Genomic DNA, 20,285 nt, shown 5'->3' with positions numbered 1-20,285 from the left:
CATTCCTCATTGGACCAGTCAGAGGTACGATAAAGTCCAATCAGTTTCTTGCAAAGTAATAAATTAACTGGTTGCACTTAAGACCTCCTGGTTAAATGTGGTTTCTGTAATAGACCATAAACACCTATATAATTATGACAACTAAAGGTTCATAATTTCACCACTGTGTACAAATAATTCGCTGGGCTCACTGACTGCACTTTTGCTCTTTGATTGTACATCTATTGTATCACCGCCTATAATGACTAAAATACCTATTACTAAACATCATTATTTATATAAAGTAATTAATATAAAAATAATTATTTAAATCGCAAATCTTAATTTATTTCTAACTAGTAATGTGATTTTTTCCAAAGTACCAAGTAGATAATGCCATCTGAGACAAACCTACATACACAACATGTCTACAACATACAATAAACTACTTATACAACATACAATAGACATAAATTAATATTTTTGGAGAACCCTGAATTCATTTACGTAACCCGTAGGTTCTGCGGAATCCACTTTAGGAATCGCTGGTGTGACACTATAGTAAATATATCTACTTAGCAGCTGTATGTAATGCGTTATCCCCCTATTATTTCCTGCTTATCTGTGGCAAATTTATCGCAAGCTAACCCTTTACCATAGAATTGTCGTTACGTTTATAACTTAATGACTAACATCTGCCATTTTTTTACTATATAAGAATCATATTAAAACGTTTTAGACACTTCTGAATACAAACAAATGCTGATTTCTATAAGTTCATTAATTTATTAGATTTATCGTGTATCAGAATTTGAATTCAGAATTAAGTATCTACTTACTTTATTGTGGTTTTGTTCAAGCGGGAATCAAAAAGCAGGAAATGTAGACTAAATATTTATTAATTAAATATTACTTACTAGAAATTCTCAAGTCTCGATTATTACTCGCAGGTATATTATACCTATCTACAAGTGCTATATCAAAAATAGCCATAGGATTGTTTATCATAGGGATAGGTGATATAGCTGGAAAACGGTTTGAGAGGTGAAGGGAAATGCGAATTTTGGACGAGAATTTATATACCTACATAATTTATAAGATCACACCTATTTCCCATCCCAATTTGTCCCCGCCTACCCCGGGCAGAGAGACCACGGAATTCCATTTACTGCGATCCTGATAAACCACTTTTGCTTCTGCGTCCCTTATCGAAATCATTTTAAATAAGTACATAAAACATAAACATAAACTGGCTATATACGTCCCACTGCTGGGCACAGGCCTCCCCTCAATCAACCGGAGGGGGTATGGAGCATACTCCACCACGCTGCTCCACTGCGGGTTGGTGGAGGTGTTTTTACGGCTAATAGCCGGGACCAACGGCTTAATGTGCCCTCCGAAGCCCGGAATCATCTTACTTTTTCGGACAATCAGGTGATTCAAGCCTGAAAAGTCCTTACCAAACAAAGGACAGTCTCACAAAGTGATTTCGACAATGTCCCCATCGGGAATCGAACCTGGACCTCCAGATCGTGAGCCTAACGCTCTAACCACTAGACCACGGAGGCTGTTAAGTACATAAGCTGTTAAGTAATAAGTACATATTATATTTACAGATATTATAGTTATCTTACGGTCTAGTTGCTAGGCCAATAAATACTATTAGACTTCGTCACCTCACTCATTGATAGTCACATCACAAAGCTAGGCATTTAAATTTGTCTACAGGGCAACGGTTGGATATAAATTAGTCAATTAGATGACAAACCTACCAGAGTCGTAAAAGAATGCGCTTTTATAGTTGGTAAAACTTTTAAAACTTTTTTTAGTTGTCCTATGCTGGACTGGAAGCCGTGGTAGCGGGGTTAAAACAACGCTTGACTTGAGACTCCAGTCAAATGTTAGGTCGCAGGTTCGAATCCATCACAAACCTCATCATCATCAGCCCATTAACGTCCCCACTGCTGGGGCACGGGCCTTCCCTATGGATGGATAGGGAGATCGTGCCTTAAACCATCACGCGGGCCGATGCGGATTGATGGTTATTAACGACTGCTAATGAAGCCGGGACCAACGGCTTAACGTGCCTTCCGAAGCACGGAGGAGCTCGCGATGAAAACTTTTTTTTTTATAGTCACTCATCCTATGACCGGCCTTTGCGAAAGTTGCTTTACTTCAACAATCACAGACCGAGCGCGTTAACCGCTGCGCCACCGAGCTCCTCTTTTCTCCTCCTTAGCTCCTTACATTTTGAATTAATTGTTAAACATTATTAAAGAAACCCATACTCTCAAAATGCGTTTCGGAGGTGTGTGACCCAACATATATTGGGCTGGTTTTCCTTTCGCGGGTTGGAAGGTCAGGCAGACAGTCGCTTTTGTAAAAGCCAGACTTGTCAAATCTTTAGGTTCGGTAAGCGGACCCTGTAGAAACGGCATAGCGGTCTGGGAGCGAGCGAATACAAACAGCAGCATTCGTCTTCTTATCTTCCCGGGCATTGCGATCGAGGATTTTGTTCTTTTTAACATGATGTACGGTCACGAGCATTAATATGTATACACTTTGGTACCATATCACATTAACTTTTTTGACAAATTGAACTGTAAGTCTCACTAAATGTCAAATATGTTAGTGCGACAGAGTCTTAAAGTGGGTACATTATATTGCTCATGACTGTGCTAATACATTGCGAAAGAAGCCGATTTACATCGTTTACATACCACCTTTTTATACATTAGTGCATCTCTCATTACAGAATACGAAGACTGTAAAAACAAAAAATAATCAGGCAACTGCAATACAAAACAATTGACGTCAACGATATCCGCAAGCATCAATTTTATTATTATCAATACACGTCGTGGTATATTGCTAATCTAGTAAGAATAGAAGTATATAAATATCATCGGCCATTAACGTACGAAAGGTCTTTGAACTTGACACCGATATTTACCAATTAGGACACGTCATTATGACGTCACACGCCGTTTCAGCGCACAGGCATTTCCTAAAGACTTTGATCATGATTTTGAGAAAACATGTGCTAAATTGCTGATTTTCATTGTTCATTTATTTTTTATTTTCGCATTAAGTATATTGAATTGTTTGTTGGAGACAATTTTTTTAAATAATGAATCCTACCTAATATGTCGTAATCTTTATAGCGTTTCAGTTATTGATAAGTATGCGTTATTAAAATGTTTTTTTTTTAATCACAACACAAAGTTTAGCTCTTGATATAGAGTATATACGTATACTCTATTTCCCATCACCATTATTCTTGGTATTTATTAATAAATACAATTTACTAATCATAATATAAATAAGTATTAAGACTAAGCAGCTCAACGACAAAACGTTACGTAACATAATTAGAAATATTTATTTCCTAATATGTTGAGTGTAAGCGCGTTATTTTGTCATTAACGGGTAAACACGAAGTGATCGTTCCTATATCTGTGCATGCGTAGATAGCCAGCTCGAGTCATTGTCGTTGACTATACAGTGACCATTGTCACCGCGTGTTTGCCGGCCTTATCAATAACATACGAAACCCTGTGCTACAGACAAAGATATAAGAGGCAAAATACACTTATTGTTTTTAACAATATTTTTATGTAAGTACCTATTGGATTTGGATACGTACAATAAAATAATAGAGAATAAATAATATTATGAGTACGTATTCTGTTTTTGAATATTGGAATGCGTCGAACAAATAAGTGTTCCATTTTTAAAAATCAAACACATTTGAAGAAATGACACATTGTTTTCTGCAAGTGTAGCTGAACAATTAAAATTCAGTTTTGTTCAGTGAATTTATATGTATATTAGTTGATATATTTTATTTTTGGTAAAGTCCACATGTAGTTAAAGTCTTCTAAGGTTCCTTATGTAGTTTTATTAGAACCTTCACAGTTGAAATAGTGAAAAAGCCAAAGGAAAATAAATAAAAGGTAAGCCTCTTATTCAATAATTCAAACTTTGTATTCGTCATCCAGCAATAACGTATTATGTAATTTCAAGTATTTATCATCAAAATTTTCAGCTCTACATTACAGAAATTTTGTCTGTGGTAGGTACACGAAAATAAATTCTAGCAGTTACAGAATACTCTATAGAGAATGTATGTTCAAGTTCAGAAACATTTCGATAACTCAATAACCCTGTAGCGTGCCTCGCCGGTAGGTAGAGAAACAAATGAGTATCGCGCGCGTATAGTTTATCTTGCAGTGTAGTCGGTCGCGTTGCGGGTTCAAGTTCGGACGGGCGACAATGAACTTGGCCGGCCATGACTCATGCATGCCAACATTACCAACACCCAGCCATCGGTTACGAAACCATAAACAACGCATCTGTACATTCGCATTACGATCAATATGACACCACCACCTATCGCTTTTTACACTTGGCAAATTAAATATTTGTATATCGGCATAGGTGTTGTAATGTGTAACGAAACTCTTGCAAATTTTATGACCTGTACTATATAAGTCTTTATCGCAGGTATTTATTGGTTTCGCTATGCAAACATCTAAGGTGGTCTAGTCCTTTGTTAAACAGAATTCTTAAAGGCTTTACGTATATTTTTACGAGGTTTTACGTATATTTTAGAATTTTTTTTGACGTGACTTATTGTAGATTTGCCGCAGATGGCATTAACTACTTGGCCGGACAAATGGGGAGCGCTGAAGGCTCTCCCCCAGTACAACGTGTAAGACAACAGGCCTGAAGGTGCCCAGTTGGGCGCGAACCTCTAAACACGACACTAAAATTGCTAAGGATATAAATTAAAAGTTGGTAACATTTTAAAGAAAATCGCTCTTGTTTATCCAGCCAAGGATTCTCATAGTAGCTACCCATCTTTAACGTTGACAATACGTGGCCACTTGTAACCGCAGCGCAAACGGTAGGAAGTGGCGATACAAATATTATTGTTATCTGTACTTCGAACGTTGTTGAATGTTTATTCGAGGAAGCAATAAAGACCACCTCGCTCAGACACTGGCCGTGACATTGGACACGACAGCATCATACCTACTCGTGATTTATACCACTTCACGATATGCAGGAAGAAAACCAACCAGCCTCGAAATGAGCAAACGAGATTACACGTCATAGATACAGCAGTAATGTCTATCTAATTAGTTTCATTATACGATAGTTGCAATAGTAGTTAATTGTTATTTGTAAGCAACTGATCATCTGTATTTGATGATATAGTTTACTTGAACATCTCTGAAGCCCGTTATGATTATAAGCTACCCTGATATAGGGTTCAGTTTGTAAGATCTATTTTCTAATAATTCCTTATACAGGGTGGCTCAGAAATTCAGGGTCAAAATGAAAAATTAGATAGAGGAGCTCATTGGCGACCAGAAACACTCCCATGTATGGTCAGCTATTATTTAAGGTGTCGGATCATTTCGTACCTTTTTCTAGATTTTCTACCTTCTTCAGAAATCATCATTTTGTGGCTATCTCTTTCTTAATAATTCTTACTATCTCTTTCCATAACCATAAGGCGACAATAATGGAAAAAACTACACCGACAAGAGCATGGCAAATTAATGATGATGATGATTCACCTACTTACTTCTAAAACGGAACAAATTAAGAAGCTCTACATCTCATTCAAATGCTGCGGTTGTGTCACTCCATCTTCTTGGCAAATCGTTTCTTTTTTCTTGTTAACACCACATTGATAGATTGTTTTACAAAGCATAAACTCACGACTATATCCCAAATGGGGGTAGTTACAGATACATACATCGCAAGATCAACTAAGTACCCACACCTTACCGAGCTTTCTGTTAGACTAACGTGATAGCTGGTGAGCCGTATCGCCGTCTACGTAATAATGGTCGAGCCAACTGTATTAGTGAATACTGCACTTGAGATAAATTATTAACTCACCAATGAGTCCGGTACCGGGGTATTTTTTTACGCCAGTCCTGATTTCTTGTCCTTCTTCTATCGTGTGGGTTGTGAGGTGAATTACCAACCCCATCAACCCTGGTGTCAGGGTTATTATTGAGCCGCCAAAGGCCCCTGACATGGCTCATGTAATGACTACTTACTTACATCAGTAAGTAGTAACCGGGACCAACGGCTTAACGTGCCTTCCGAAGCACGGATCATCTTACTTTTTGGACCATCAGGTGATCAGCCTATAATGTCCTAACCGAACTAGGGACCACAAAGTGATTTTTGTGACATGCCCCACTGGGACATTCGAACCCGAGACCGGATCATGAGCCCAACGCTCAACTACTGGACCACCGAGGTGGATTTCTTGTCCTGATAAAAATAGATACAACCTTCAACGCTGTGAATGCTTCAAGACTGCTAGCGTTCAGTGTTTTTACACAGCTCAGTTTTCCAAGGACAGTCTTCAATGTCCTTGAATTCCCTTAAAGGTCAGACTAAGTCGATCACTTGCATCGTAAATCAGCGCTTTCGAATGCAACGTGCATTGCTCCGTGCTCTAGAACAGTTTATTGCTAGATTTCAATCTGTCTAGTCTGAAATGCAGCTATTCTTGCCATGTCTCAGACAATACTAATGTCAAGGTTACATGAACTGTGCAGTTACTGTGTACTGTATTACATTGAAAAGGTTAGTTCTTGTATTTCTACATGTTTTATTTAATATAGCTTATGATCCTGGACTAAAGCTCAATGTACATTAGAGGCGGTACCGGGAACTTTCCGATAAAGGACATTGTGCGGGAATTGTGTGTGAACTCTTACACACAAAGTTACAAACTCAAATATGATAAAAAATCATGCCCCGAAAGGCTCCTGTTACTGTGTTGCTGTGGCCTTTATGCACATTATGCTTGGGTTTACAAGAGAATAAATAGCTTAAAATAAAAAAGTTAGTATCACCAAAGCATTTTTTAAAAATGTGGTGGAGATTTCCCAGCAAGTAGTTATAAGACACTTGTTTTGGAACTGACTTGCTACACCCCAAACGGTTAACTTAAGATTTAGTGAATAAAATCAGCTAAAAAAAAGGTCAAGAATATTTACATCCTTAGGGTGGTATTAATAAACTAATCTCAGCTTCGAGACTGCCCTCAAGATCATGTCAATGTGACAGTTCTCATATAAAAACAGAGACTTGAGCACGATCTTGAGGGCATTCTCAGCTGAGATTCGTTTATTAATACCACCCTTAAACTTAGCAGTTAGGAAACTGTAAATAAAACGGTCACCATTCGCCAAACATAAAATATTATCCACTCATCATCTCCCTAACGTTATCACGTTTTTCACAGGGTCCGCTTACTTAACATGAAGATTTGACAGGTCCGGTTTTTTACCTTCCAACCTGCGAAGGAAAAACCTGCTGACCTTCCAACCCGCGAAGGGAAAACCAGCCCAATACAGGTTAGGTCACAGGTTTCTCGGGAATGTGGGTTTCCTCACGTTGTTTTCAAAATATTTTCCACTAACGTGTTAAAATAAGGATCTCAATAGAGCTCGTTAATCAGTCCATACTAATGTTGTTACTATTATTTGTGTTCAAGTTCGTGCCCTTGAAACTTTGAACTCATTTATAGAATGGACCTCTTTGATGATTGTTACACAAAGCTAGTGATAATGAAACTATGTACTTACTAACTTATTGTAATAATTTAATAGTTCGTGTAAGTTATTAAAAACTACACAACATGTCCCTAACAGGGAATACAGAAAAATTGTAGGTATGTATGTGTTAATGACGCAGAATTATGAATGATAGCCATGTTTAACTAAGGCCTACATGTACCTACTGCGGCCTCAGTGGTCCAGTGGTTGAACGTTGGGCTCACGATCCGGAGGTCCCGGGTTCGAATCCCGGTGGGGACATATCACAAAAATCACTTTGTGATCCCTAGTTTGGTTAGGACATTACAGGCTGATCACCTGATTGTCCAAAAAGTAACATGATCCGTGCTTCGAAAGGCACGTTAAGCCGTTGGTCCCGGTTACTACTTACTGATGTAAGTAAGTAGTCGTTACATGAGCCATGTCAGAGGCCTTTGGCGGCTCAATAGTAACCCTGACACCAGGGTTGATGAGGTTGGTACTCCACCTCACAACCCACACGATAGAAGAAGATTTACCGACTATTACGAGAGGATCTGCTTACCCTAATAGTCATTACAGTGCTTTGTTTTGATTCCCGCGTGATCGAAACAACAATAAAGTACTTATTTCTTAATTCAAATTCTGATACTACACGATAAATCTAATGATTGATGAAAATGGAAACATGGATTGATGTTTAGCATTTGTTTGTACTCGGAAATGCGATCAGAGAGCCTTCAGCGCTCCCCATTTGTTCGGCCAAGTAGTTACAGCCATTTATGGCAAATTTACAATAAGTCATGTCAAAAACAAATAAATGCGATGATTGCAGAAGGATATTAAAAAAATAAAAGTAACTTACAAATTAAATCCGATCTCGGCAGGTCAAATCTATTCGAATACCAAAATATATGTAACATTTTGGCCACTTAGGAAAGAAGTATTTTATGAATGTAGAGTTTCAGAATACCGTTAATTAGTTTTCTTATAATCAAAGTAAATTAAAGATATAAAATACGAAGTTCTAAGATGATGAACTGCGACAGGTAATTAGCTGATCCATCGCCCATGTCAAATATCAATATACCTTATGAAAATTGCATGAAGGCAACATGGCCTTCGGATTACTTCGTGGTCTACCACTTTGGAGATTTATGTATATGTGACGTGTACCACCTCTATTATGATGTCTGGTTGGTGTCTAGTATACTTTTGTACAAATCATAGTTGATAATGTCAATGAGGAGCTCGGTGGCGCAGCGGTAAACGCGCTCGGTCTTCGATTGTTGAAGTTAAGCAACTTTCGCAAACGCCGGTCATAGGACGGGTGACCACAAAAAAAAAAAAGTTTTCATCTCGAGCTCCTCCGTGCTTCGGAAGGCACGTTAAGTCGTTTGTCCCGGCTGCATTAGCAGTCGTTAATAACTATCAATCCGCACTGGGCCCGCGTGATGGTTTAAGGCCCGATCTCCCTATCCATCCATAGGGAAGGCCCGTGCCCCAGCAGTGGGGACGTTAATGGGCTGATGATGATGATGATGAATGTCAATGTGTAATGTCTGTGTAAAACGAGGTTGTTTGTATGAAGTGTCCGGGGTAAGCTATGGGTCTATTATTCGGCTAATGCTAATATAAACAATAGGACGTCGCGATTTGTTTATACTTGCATTTAATTTTATACTGAAGCGGTCGTCATCGTTTACATATTGGGTTCCATGAAAGTTCTTATCGTATAAACAAAATAGTTTTTTTTTTTTCATATAGCACTTATTATTTAGTAGCTAAAGGAACATTTTATTTGACAGTGGTTGACTCAACACATTTCATATTTTATTTCAACCTCTAATGAAATCTGCATTTCTCTGAAATTAGATAAACTCATGCCTATTTCCCACCGGAATAGGCAAATCATAAACTTAAATTAATCAGTTTATTATCAGAAAAACAGTGCTTTAAAATAATTCGATGCTTAAATTACGTAACTTACTAATAGGTAGGTTTTTTAAATCCAAATGTAGTTACAGGAATAACGGAGTTCTGACTCAGAATATTCCGACCAAGTAAGTTATATTTCCTGCTTATAAACTTATTGGCCATACGAACCGTCTGAAATAGGAACATTATTGAGCCTATTATCCCAGATCGCTTACAAAACCACGGAGTGCTGAAAGAAAGCCGAGTGCAGGCGAAGATTCCCGACTGCTTCCGAAGGGATGACAGGCGAGCTTTCCTTGGAACGCGGAAAACGTCGGCACATGTTGAAAATACGAGGGGCATTGACCCCGACCGCTGGATCTACAGCTGTTGGTGAATCTAGCGCGGCGCATCTTGGATGCGTTTATTTGTGGATTACGTACCTACTTATCTACTTGATTGTACCAATGTTTGCTAGTAGACTGGGGGTGTACTTGTGTGCAGGCTCTGAAGTTACTTTACAACATATTGATTGTCGAGTAATGTATATACGTATATGCGCAACGTGATACAATTTTGTCACGGTTATCTTATTGATTCTGACGATATAATGATGTCGTTTTGTCGATCGGTGATAATATGTGAACCCAAATGAGTCATGTCGTTTTGTCAAAATACGAACAAAATCACGTGACACGCATGTTAGGGAAAAAACAAACTTATCAATTTCGACAAAATTTATTGAATCGATCGATAATTTTATTACATTGCGCATGTTAGCCCTGCTGCTGGGATAATCACTTGAATTTTCAAATGTTACACTTAGCGTTATTATGTTCTCCCCAATTTCAATAAGTTGCGTATTGTATTGATACACATACATACATAAACAGCCTATATACGTCCCACTGCTGGGGACAGGCCTCCCCTCAATCAAACGGAGGGGGTATGGAGCATACTTCACCACGCTGCTCCAATGCGGGTTGGTGGAGGTGTTTTAACGGCTAATAGCCGGGACCAACGCCTTAACGTGCCCTCCGAAGCACGGAATCATCTTACTTTTTCGGACAATCAAGTGATTCAAGCCTGAAAAGTCCTTACCAAACAAAGGACAGTCACACAAAGTGATTTCGACAAGTGAGTGTGTGTGAGTGAGTGATTGCATTGATTATTATAATAATATAATTAACGATTTATGATTAGCTTTATAAATATTTGCCGTTTTCTCAGTCATCCTACTCTATTTACATCTATAATTTTATTTGCCTAAAACACGTGCATGTAGATAAAAACAGTGAATTAATAATTGCAAAACTAAGTTAATTATAATAAAGCATAACTCGAATTTCATAATTTTGCCTCTTTACTTTTGTTATAGACAAGGAACCTTTACTTTTCCTGGCTACAATGCGGTTATTAAGAAATTATATAACTTTATTTCCCCAATTTCCCCATGAGTTGATTTTTCCAACTAACGAATCGACTATACAACGTGTTACGGATATCCTTAATGTCCCAACTTTTTTACGTGAACGAACTTTTTTCGATTCGTTCGAATGCAGTGAAATGATTCAAATTAATTTTCAGACTTCCGAGGGGATTTTCTGTTGGAATCTAAATGGATCTTTCATTGGGCCTTAAATTTACGAGATGAAAAATATAATGAATTATTTCCTTGCTGTATCCGGTGAAGATAAAAGTCTGTTTGGAGAACTTACATAGTATGGAATTCGACTTTATTGACTTTGAATTCACGTTTGAATCATAGATAATTGATGTCACGTGTTTTAGAGGATTTGTGCCCGGATAATGGCTACAGGCTCGTCCCCTATTACACGGGACTTAAACCTATCTGGCGAGGAGGAATGACAATCACCTCTGTCTACCCTTCCGGGGATATATGACGTGATGCTATGTTATGTTATAATAAGGTCTTTGAATGAACCTCTTTTGACCCATTGGACAAAACTGACACAGGAAGAGTTTTCAGTAGAGCAAATTTCAAGGTAATGACTATAATGACTCATTGTATAAATTGTAGTTTCATGGAATGACTCTGTGTGACGATTAGTCAGCTTAAAACTTTAAAGGGTCTCGGTATCCCCGAGTTTGATTCCCGTTTAGGCAAATATTTATTTAGGAGAGTTTGTTACTTTTATACTCATGTTATCATCATCATCATCAATTTAAGAGCCACGCTCTTGTCGGTGCAGCATTTTCCATGCTACTTTTTTAGGGAAAAATAGGGCAGTGGTTTCCCTCTTGCCTTCCGCCCCGCAGTACACTGTCTGACGCAAGTGGGATGGCGCTCATGTTATACAGAATCTTAATAAACTATATTCACTTTATAATGTAATATTTATTTTACGTAATTGTGTATACGCTACTATACAACCGATAATAAAGTAACCGAGAGGAAACATTAAAGTAAAAATAACGCAAAAATCGCCCGGAAAATTGCCTTTAAACCCCTGAAACCGGGACATTATGCCATCTAATCGTGTCCAAGAAAGATTTATTGAGAAAATTTTAAGCAAATTAAAGTGGAACCGAGTTGACGTGGCTTTAAACAAACCGACCGACATGTCACTCTTTGACAAATATATTTAAAAACGTTTTAAAGAGTAAGTCTTTCAGTGAAAAGAATAAAAAAGTCGCGACCATGTCCGCGCCCGACAGAGTTGTGTGGACAGGTTTGATTTGATTATTGCTTTTTTTTAATTTATGATGTACTTGATTTACAGAATCATTTCCTGTCTCGTTATTTTATTGCTGATAGATGTTGTTTACTCGTACACATCTGTTTTGACTGTACCTACAAAAAATAAATTAAAAGTAAAATAAGTATATTTGGTAGGTAGATAACTCATATATTTTTATCGGATATTAGCATAAAATAAATATATATTTATATTAAAATAATAAAATGTTTTTTTTTTTTCAAATTAAGCAATGACGCGCAGTGAGTGGGAAAGTTACAAAAAGTGTTTCATTTTAATACAAGCTTTTATATTTTCATTATTTTGTAAACGTTTTACGCTCGTCATAAACGTAAAACGATTCGTGGTTGGTTTCTCGCATTGTTATTTTAATTTACGGAAACATTAACTTGTTTTTTACGTCCCCCGACGAAAGGCCATGTCCATAATAATCGCTAAAAATATTTCGGGATAAAAGTATGCGTAAGCGCAGCAAGTGCTCAGTTAGTCACTTTTAGTAATTTTGGAAGCGTGCAGTTTTTAAGGATGAACGAATTCTGACGTGTCCATTTATAAATCTGTTTAAAACAAAATGCAACAAAAAAGTCATAGTAGAAGATTTGGGCCATGACGTGTCTGACAGAATGAACATTAAGTAGCCACATCTACATCCATACTACAAGTAGCTAATAATTAGATAAAAGTTTTATTTATTTATTTATTTATTATTCAGGTATCCAACAGCTTAATATGTATTCAATGATGTTGTTACAATCTTAATTCTAAACGCTTAGCAATTAACAGGTTACCCCATATTTTTTAAATTACAAAGTGTTATCAAGTGTAAAGCGTATTACGCAAGATGTTCAAAGTAATACAATGAAAAAACAAAACAGTCTAGAAAAAGAAGTGTTGTAGCTGAAAATCAGCGTTTTGTTCGTGAGAGCAAAAACTTGCGCTGAGCTACGACCGATTTGCGCTGCTACAGCACACATACATACCTGGCGTGTTTAATACAGAGCTTCGTCTCTGTTGATTGGCTGTCTGTATCTAATCTTTTTCTTTTTGTATGCATGTGTGTCTGTAGACCAAATAAATGTTTTTATCTATCTATCTAAAAAAAATAAAAAAAATAAGTTCACTTACAAAATTATATCTAACTTAGAACAATCCCGTTACTATGAAGCTCTTCTTCTTATCGTGTGGGTTGTGAGGTGGAATACCAGCCTCATTTACCCTGGTGTCAGGGTAATGATTGAGCCGCCAAAGGCCCATGTAAAGATTACTCACTTACATCAGTAAATAGTAACCGGGACCAACGGCTTAACGTGCCTTCCGAAGCACGAATCATGTTACTTTCGGACAATCAGATGGTCAGCCTGTAATGTCCTAACCAAACTAAGGATCACAAAGTGATTTTTGTGATATGTCCCCACCGGGATTCGAACCCGGGGCCTCCGAATCTTGAGTCCTACGGTCAACTACTGTACCATAGAGGCCGTTACTATGACGCTACAATTTATAACAGATAAAGCCATGTTTATTAAACCTAATATGAGCATTCGGTAATGTTTCCAATAATAAGTTTCATTTCCAACTTAGTTTAAAAGAAGCTCAAATCCTTTATGTATTTTTTTTTAATTATTATTTTTAACCTTTATGCTTACACCAGATACGTAGTATGTGAAATATAAATCATGCAGTTTTTAACGGTGAAAGGGTTCGGACGTCCCTTCACGGCTAATTCACTTTGGAATGATTTGTGTCGAGTACAGATTGCATTAGCACCAGTGCCCACACGCATGGCTCCATTCATCTTCATTCATTCAACGACAAGTCGTATTTGATCCTAATTTTTTTAATTGATAGAATTGTTCAGTAGAGCTTTGAGTTGTCCGGAACGTGAAGGGCTATTTCGGTTTGTTTGTGTTTGGTCTTACATGAGTCCAATGAATAAGAATTGATTTTTTTTAATTAGTTGTAGCGTAAGCATTGAAGTTTTATATTTTCATTTCAGAAAATAAATTTTAAATCTCATGTTAAGCTTACTTTATGTAAAAAGCTTAATGATTATGTAAATGATGAAAATGCCTAGTATTAAATGTGTTCCTCTAGTTATTAAATAGTGTTGCTGTTGCAGTTTCTTGATATGTCTTTTCCTCTGCCATAACACCTTGCGATATGACGTAGATTCAAAAATGTTAAATTGGCCTTCAACAAGTTTATCCATGATAATTACGTTGAATAAATGATTCTCATTCTGACTTTAAATTAGTAGATATTATTTCATCGACCCGCAGTGGAGCACCACGGTGTAATATACTCCATACTCCCTCGTTGATTAAGGGGAGGCCTGTGCCCAGCAGTGAGACGTATATAGGCTATTTATGTTATGTTATGTAGGTACGTTAGATATTGGTTATTATTTGCAAACAAATTATTCATACCCCTTTCCGAGTGGTTAGTGGCCGATTAAAAATCTTCCTTAGAACTTTAGCTTATAAATTAGGACTCGCTATTTGTGGCATTTTGTAGAGAAAAAAAATATCAACATCGACGAAAATTTACGATTGCCTGGATATAGGCAGTCCACTGACCCTGATCATTTTCACTTAAAAATGGTATAAAATTAATAATTTTCGTTACCTGTTCCGTCTATTCCATAAATATTCAGTGGATCCTTTGAGGTGTTTACGAAGATGCTGTAAAGACGTCCACAGCGTATCAGCCTGTCTACAAAGATGTTCTCTCAAAGGGATCTGTAACCGCCTCACCCTAAAATCCTCGTCATAATAGGTACCTTTGTAGTATTTGTGCGATGTTGCTTTTGACGTAGATATATAGGTTAAACAGTCTGGTTTACCTTTCTTTTTTATACACTCCACGACTAAACCCGCTCACTATTAATATGAAAGTATGTTGGTGAAACGATAAAAACCAAATATCATATTTTTATAATAATGTATTGTAATAATTGCCGTACAAATCTTCGTAAATGTATCAAAACAACTACCAATTCGGAAACTTTATGAGAGTTCACGTAATAAAGTAGAGTATTGCACCATTAATAAGGATCTCGATGCAGCGCACCGGAAAACGGAAGCGATGGAGGTCGATGAACTTGCTGGGAGTCAATGTCAGCGAGTGGGACCAAGATTCGGCAAGAACAAGGGTGCGTATGGGGTAGCAGGGTGCAACAGTCGCGGGTCAACGACCTGGCGGGGTCGACGACCGGCGCCACGCGGCCGCGCGGCACAGCCGATTGATTGGAGCGGGACGCAGCTACTATAAACCCTCACGATTTAACCACCCCTACACTTAATAGGGGAAATAACACTTTGTTACGTAACAGATAAGGTGTGATTCGGTTTGGCCGTTTAATACAGAATGGTCCTTTTGGGTTGAAAGCCTCTCTCACACAGTAAGGGAAGTAGTTTTGCTCAAAATATTGATTTTTCCGCGAGCGTTACGGCCGCGTGGGTGCGCTCGTGTGCGTGGCGGGGGCTGTGTGCGTGCGCGGCTATTTTGGGTAGAGCACGTGGTCGTAGTTGTTGCATGTTGACATGCGTTTTTATGTTTATGGCGGTTTGATCGGTTGACGATGTTGTTAACTTACATCATGCTGATATGGATTTATTCCAATATTATTGTACGGTTATTGCTCGATACTATAACACTTACTTACGGTATAGTTTTGTTTTAATTTTTTGTTTTAGTTTTGCGTTTTAATTTTTATTGTTTTCCGTATTTGGTTTCATCTCCGTTTATTTGTGCGGCACAAACAAATATTGAACATTTGACTTGAAATGCCACTTTCTAAGTGTCTAGGGTGAGATAGAGTCTCGCGACAAGATTTACTTTAAACTAAACCTTTGTATTCGCTTTTGAGCACAATATCTCAATGCAACACCCTGAGATTTTACTTTTCTTAAATGCTCTGGGTTCAGTGGACACAAAACGACTGCATAAAGTGTCTTGATACCGAACTTCTTTTTGTCTGTATAGCACTTTGGAATATATTTGAGGTACCTACGTACTACGTATGTAAGTATAGTGGGATTCACACAGAGCCGGTTCCAGTACACGCACACCGCTTCACAACCTTACCCTTGATTTTGCCAGCTCAAGGTCTCTACCCTCCGCGGGTACGCACTCACTCCCCCGGCCTGTCGTATAAGTCTATCCCTATCCAAAGTGCGGACAATGCCGAAATTACCCGACCAAGAGCCGGGGTCGACGACCGGACATGTATTGGTAAATAAACATTGATATAGGTATTACATAATGAACTATCGAATGTTTTGAATTGTCGTCCTGTGTTGGTTGCAGCCGGAAAATGGACGATTTATTTTGATTGATTTTCGATGGCGACTATCACAGTAGAATGCGGCTGTACTGAATTGCATAGAGTACCAGACAAGTACTGTTCGCTCAGCATATATCCACGTACTTTATACGCGAGGTGCATTTAAAACCAACGAGTAAATTAATTATTAAATTTTCAGTTTTAAATGTGGCGAATCTATTGAGTTGACCTACGTACGACAACTTTTAAAACTGACATTTATTTATGATTAATTTCACATAAACATTAGTAAGTAGGTAGGTATAGATAAACATTTACATATTAGTATATTATATGAATAGTTCTAAAAATGAAAAAGAAATAGGTATTATGTTCATAAAGTCAAAACAACACCAAATCAAAGTTTAAAGAAACTTAGGTGTATTTTTATTTACCCCTTGAATTAATCTCGTCATAATTTAAATCAAGGGGACACTTACTTTACCCCACTGAAAGGTAATATACCTAGGTAACTGCAGAGTATCGAGAAAGTCGATGCTGTACTATAAAAATATAATGATTATTTCCCCCAATATTACCAGAAAGTGACGTCATAATGCATTATTCTTTCTTTGTTGCGTGTTCTATTGAAATATTTTACTTAACAAGAAAGACATAGACGACAAAACTAGTTTTAATCGTGCAGAGGGGTAGAGAAGAGTGGAGGATCTTTTTAATAGGACTATTTGAATTCACATTGTTACAAGTACACGCATTTAGTGGTTCTGGATGAGTGAATTTTTTCTTGTCACCTTCGTTCTATTGTCCATAAGCTAATACGGATAAGGTCTGGATGAATTCTCTAGACGCGAATCTTTTTCCCGTTAAGTACAATCTTAGCTTCTTCAAGAGAAGAGTGAATAGGCACTTTCTAGGTACGCATTTGCCATCAGGTGAGATTGTTGTCAAATCCTTGCGTATCATGCATAAAAAAAGCATTTGTTACTACGTAATAGAAATACTTCCACTAAAATGAAAAAGCTCTTGGTTTTTAATCCGTTAATTTTCGTATCAAATTACAGAATTATTAGTTAAAAATTACTAGCGGAACATTGAGCACGCAGTTAAAAGTTGGTACGAATAACAAAAACTCATTATAGTGCAAAACAAACTCGCTAGCAACCCGGATCGTTTGATTACGTGATGGTAGTTATTGCCAGTGCATCGGGCTGGGGCTGGGGGTGGGGGTGGGGGCCCCGACCTACCCCTCAGGACCTACGCCAACGCTGCAGCGATGCACCCCATCCCAGATACCTAGCCATCTAGATAGACGTCTGGACAGTTCCACACAACTCCCGCACTCCCGTATTCCTCACACCCACACTGCCACATCCACTCACACCGTTGTTGACTTTGCATCTCTGTTTCGCAACTGCTTATTGCTATGCAGTGATCATAAACAAAATATGCAATTTGCTTATGCTTGTCAAGGGTTCAGACGTCGAAAGTTTTATTGCCAATTTAGTTCCAGATTCAGTTTGAAAATTGGTGCTGTTTTTTTATTGTCTTTCAGTTTGTGAATGACACTGTTTTGAATCAAACGAGCTTGTTATTTTAAATAGGGTTTTTAATACAATTACCTTTACAAAATCATTTTTGTATTTCTTTACATATTATGACAATGAAATGAGTTATCCTTCATTTTTAAAGTTATATTGCATTTATATTGTAATTAATTAGCTACCTACTTTTCAGGCTTGAATCACCTGATTGTCCGAAAAAGTAAGATGATTCCGTGCTTCGGAGGGCACGTTAAGCCGTTGGTCCCGGCTATTAGCCGTAAAAACACCTCCACCAACCCGCAGTGGAGCAGCGTGGTGGAGTATGCTCCATACCCCCTCCGGTTGATTGAGGGGAGGCCTGTGCCCAGCAGTGGGACGTATATAGGCAGTTTATGTAGCTACCTACTTATTTATTAGCTACTATATATTTATTATGGTAAATAAATTATCAGCAAACAAATTAGTATGATCTTACTAGACTCACATCGCTGCCTACTGCCTACCGCCGTACTCTTTCATAAGATACTAGTGATCTATAAAAACAAAATAAAAACACAATTTAAAAACATCCCTTCAACATCTATGTATCGGATATATTTATATGTATAATCACTACTACAAGCGCACGGTCCTTGTCCTTGAGTCACAAAAAGACTAATCGAGAAACCTCCCTTGCGCCCGTTTCCCAATCACGTCGCGATGTGTCTAGACATAAATATAGCTCAGCTGTCGCCCAGACCTACCCCAACAAATCGCAGTGCACCCGTACTCATAGGGCTTAGTAGTGAGCCTAGTGCTCCTATATGCACTAACCCACACAGCGGCAAATTCACGACCACCTCAATTTTATGCGATCGGCGAGGGTGGCGCTATTAGAATTCTGTTTTCAAAATCGGGTATACTCGTACGTGGAAAATATTAGCTAGAGACTATCAATTTCAATTTTGATTCAGGTTATAAACATATTTATTTTATATTAAATTTTACGCAATAATCACTTTTAGGAACACTGCAGTTTCAGGAACAGTAAGCTATCAAGTTGATAGCTTATTGTATGCTAGGTAACTAATTAGTATGTCCTTTTGTTGTGAACTTTGCAATACCTAATTCTGTATATAGGTACGTGTTCTGTAGAGAACTTTCCTACTTATTCTAGAAAGAGCGCGTAGGTAGAGAGCCCTCGTTTGAAAAGCATTTATTTGCAATAAGCTCCTGCCGGCAACCTCCAGACGGGCTAACAATCTTTATAAAAAAGGAATACTAGGTACCTACTTCGTTTATAAGAAGTACGTAGTACCTACCTAGGTACTACAGTTTAAAATAAAAATGGTAAATAATGAAAATCGCAACGCTAGTATGAAAAAAGTACAATGATAATAATATTAAAAACAGAACCTTGTTAGAATGCACAAATGGAAAATTCAAAGTGGAAATTTACATAAAATAGTCATGCATTTCCACGAAACCAATCAAACTTTCAAGGCCGTTTCTATGTTAGGAGGAGGGAGAAGGAGTCCTGTGCACTTATATGACCGGTACTTACTTGATATATATTTTAACTATATTTCAATTTCAGTTTATTATTTTCCACATTTTGAATCTCGCGTCCGATGAAGTGGCTTTTGTTTCATTTTAATTGCTACAAAGTATCTCTACGACTCTTACTTAACTTTATTAACTGCCATCTAGCGGTGAGCGGAGCGAACGTTGTAGTTCTGCACTTTGACGCTAGATGACGGTAGTATGCCTTGAAATATATTTATCGGTATGTTATTTATGTAGTAAATTTTATGTAGAACTTAGTTATTTTGATTCATTAGATTTAGTTGTTAAAGAACAATTTATAAATATATGTAATTTTTAATTTATAAAAAATTCGTTTCAAAATTAGTTTACTGCAATAAAGATTACAAAGATACACTTAGTTCACGATTTTAAGCTTTGCGAATAATCTATTATGATTTCTAGCTCTAGAGTCGTGACCTCTGCGGCCCCTTCTACTTTCCGCCTAGGCAATGACTAATTATTTTCGGGCAGCCTGCCAGACAGTGAATATGGGGCATCGGCCTACGAGGCTTTTGCTCCTAGCTAAACAATGGACTGTACCTAACCTAGTAGGTTCCAATTATACATAGAAAGGTGTTTTTATTTAGACTATAATTTTAACATACATAAACTCACGCCCGTATTCTCCGAAGGGGTGGGCAGAACTACAAATAATCAAGAAACTATTTGCAGCCACTTTTGATACATGGTCCTGTGATAAACC

Source organism: Pectinophora gossypiella, chromosome 3 (assembly GCF_024362695.1).
Source record: "Pectinophora gossypiella chromosome 3, ilPecGoss1.1, whole genome shotgun sequence".
Classification (NCBI taxonomy): domain Eukaryota; kingdom Metazoa; phylum Arthropoda; class Insecta; order Lepidoptera; family Gelechiidae; genus Pectinophora; species Pectinophora gossypiella.
The sequence above is the reverse complement of the archived record's forward strand: the minus strand, read 5'-3'. Positions refer to the sequence as shown.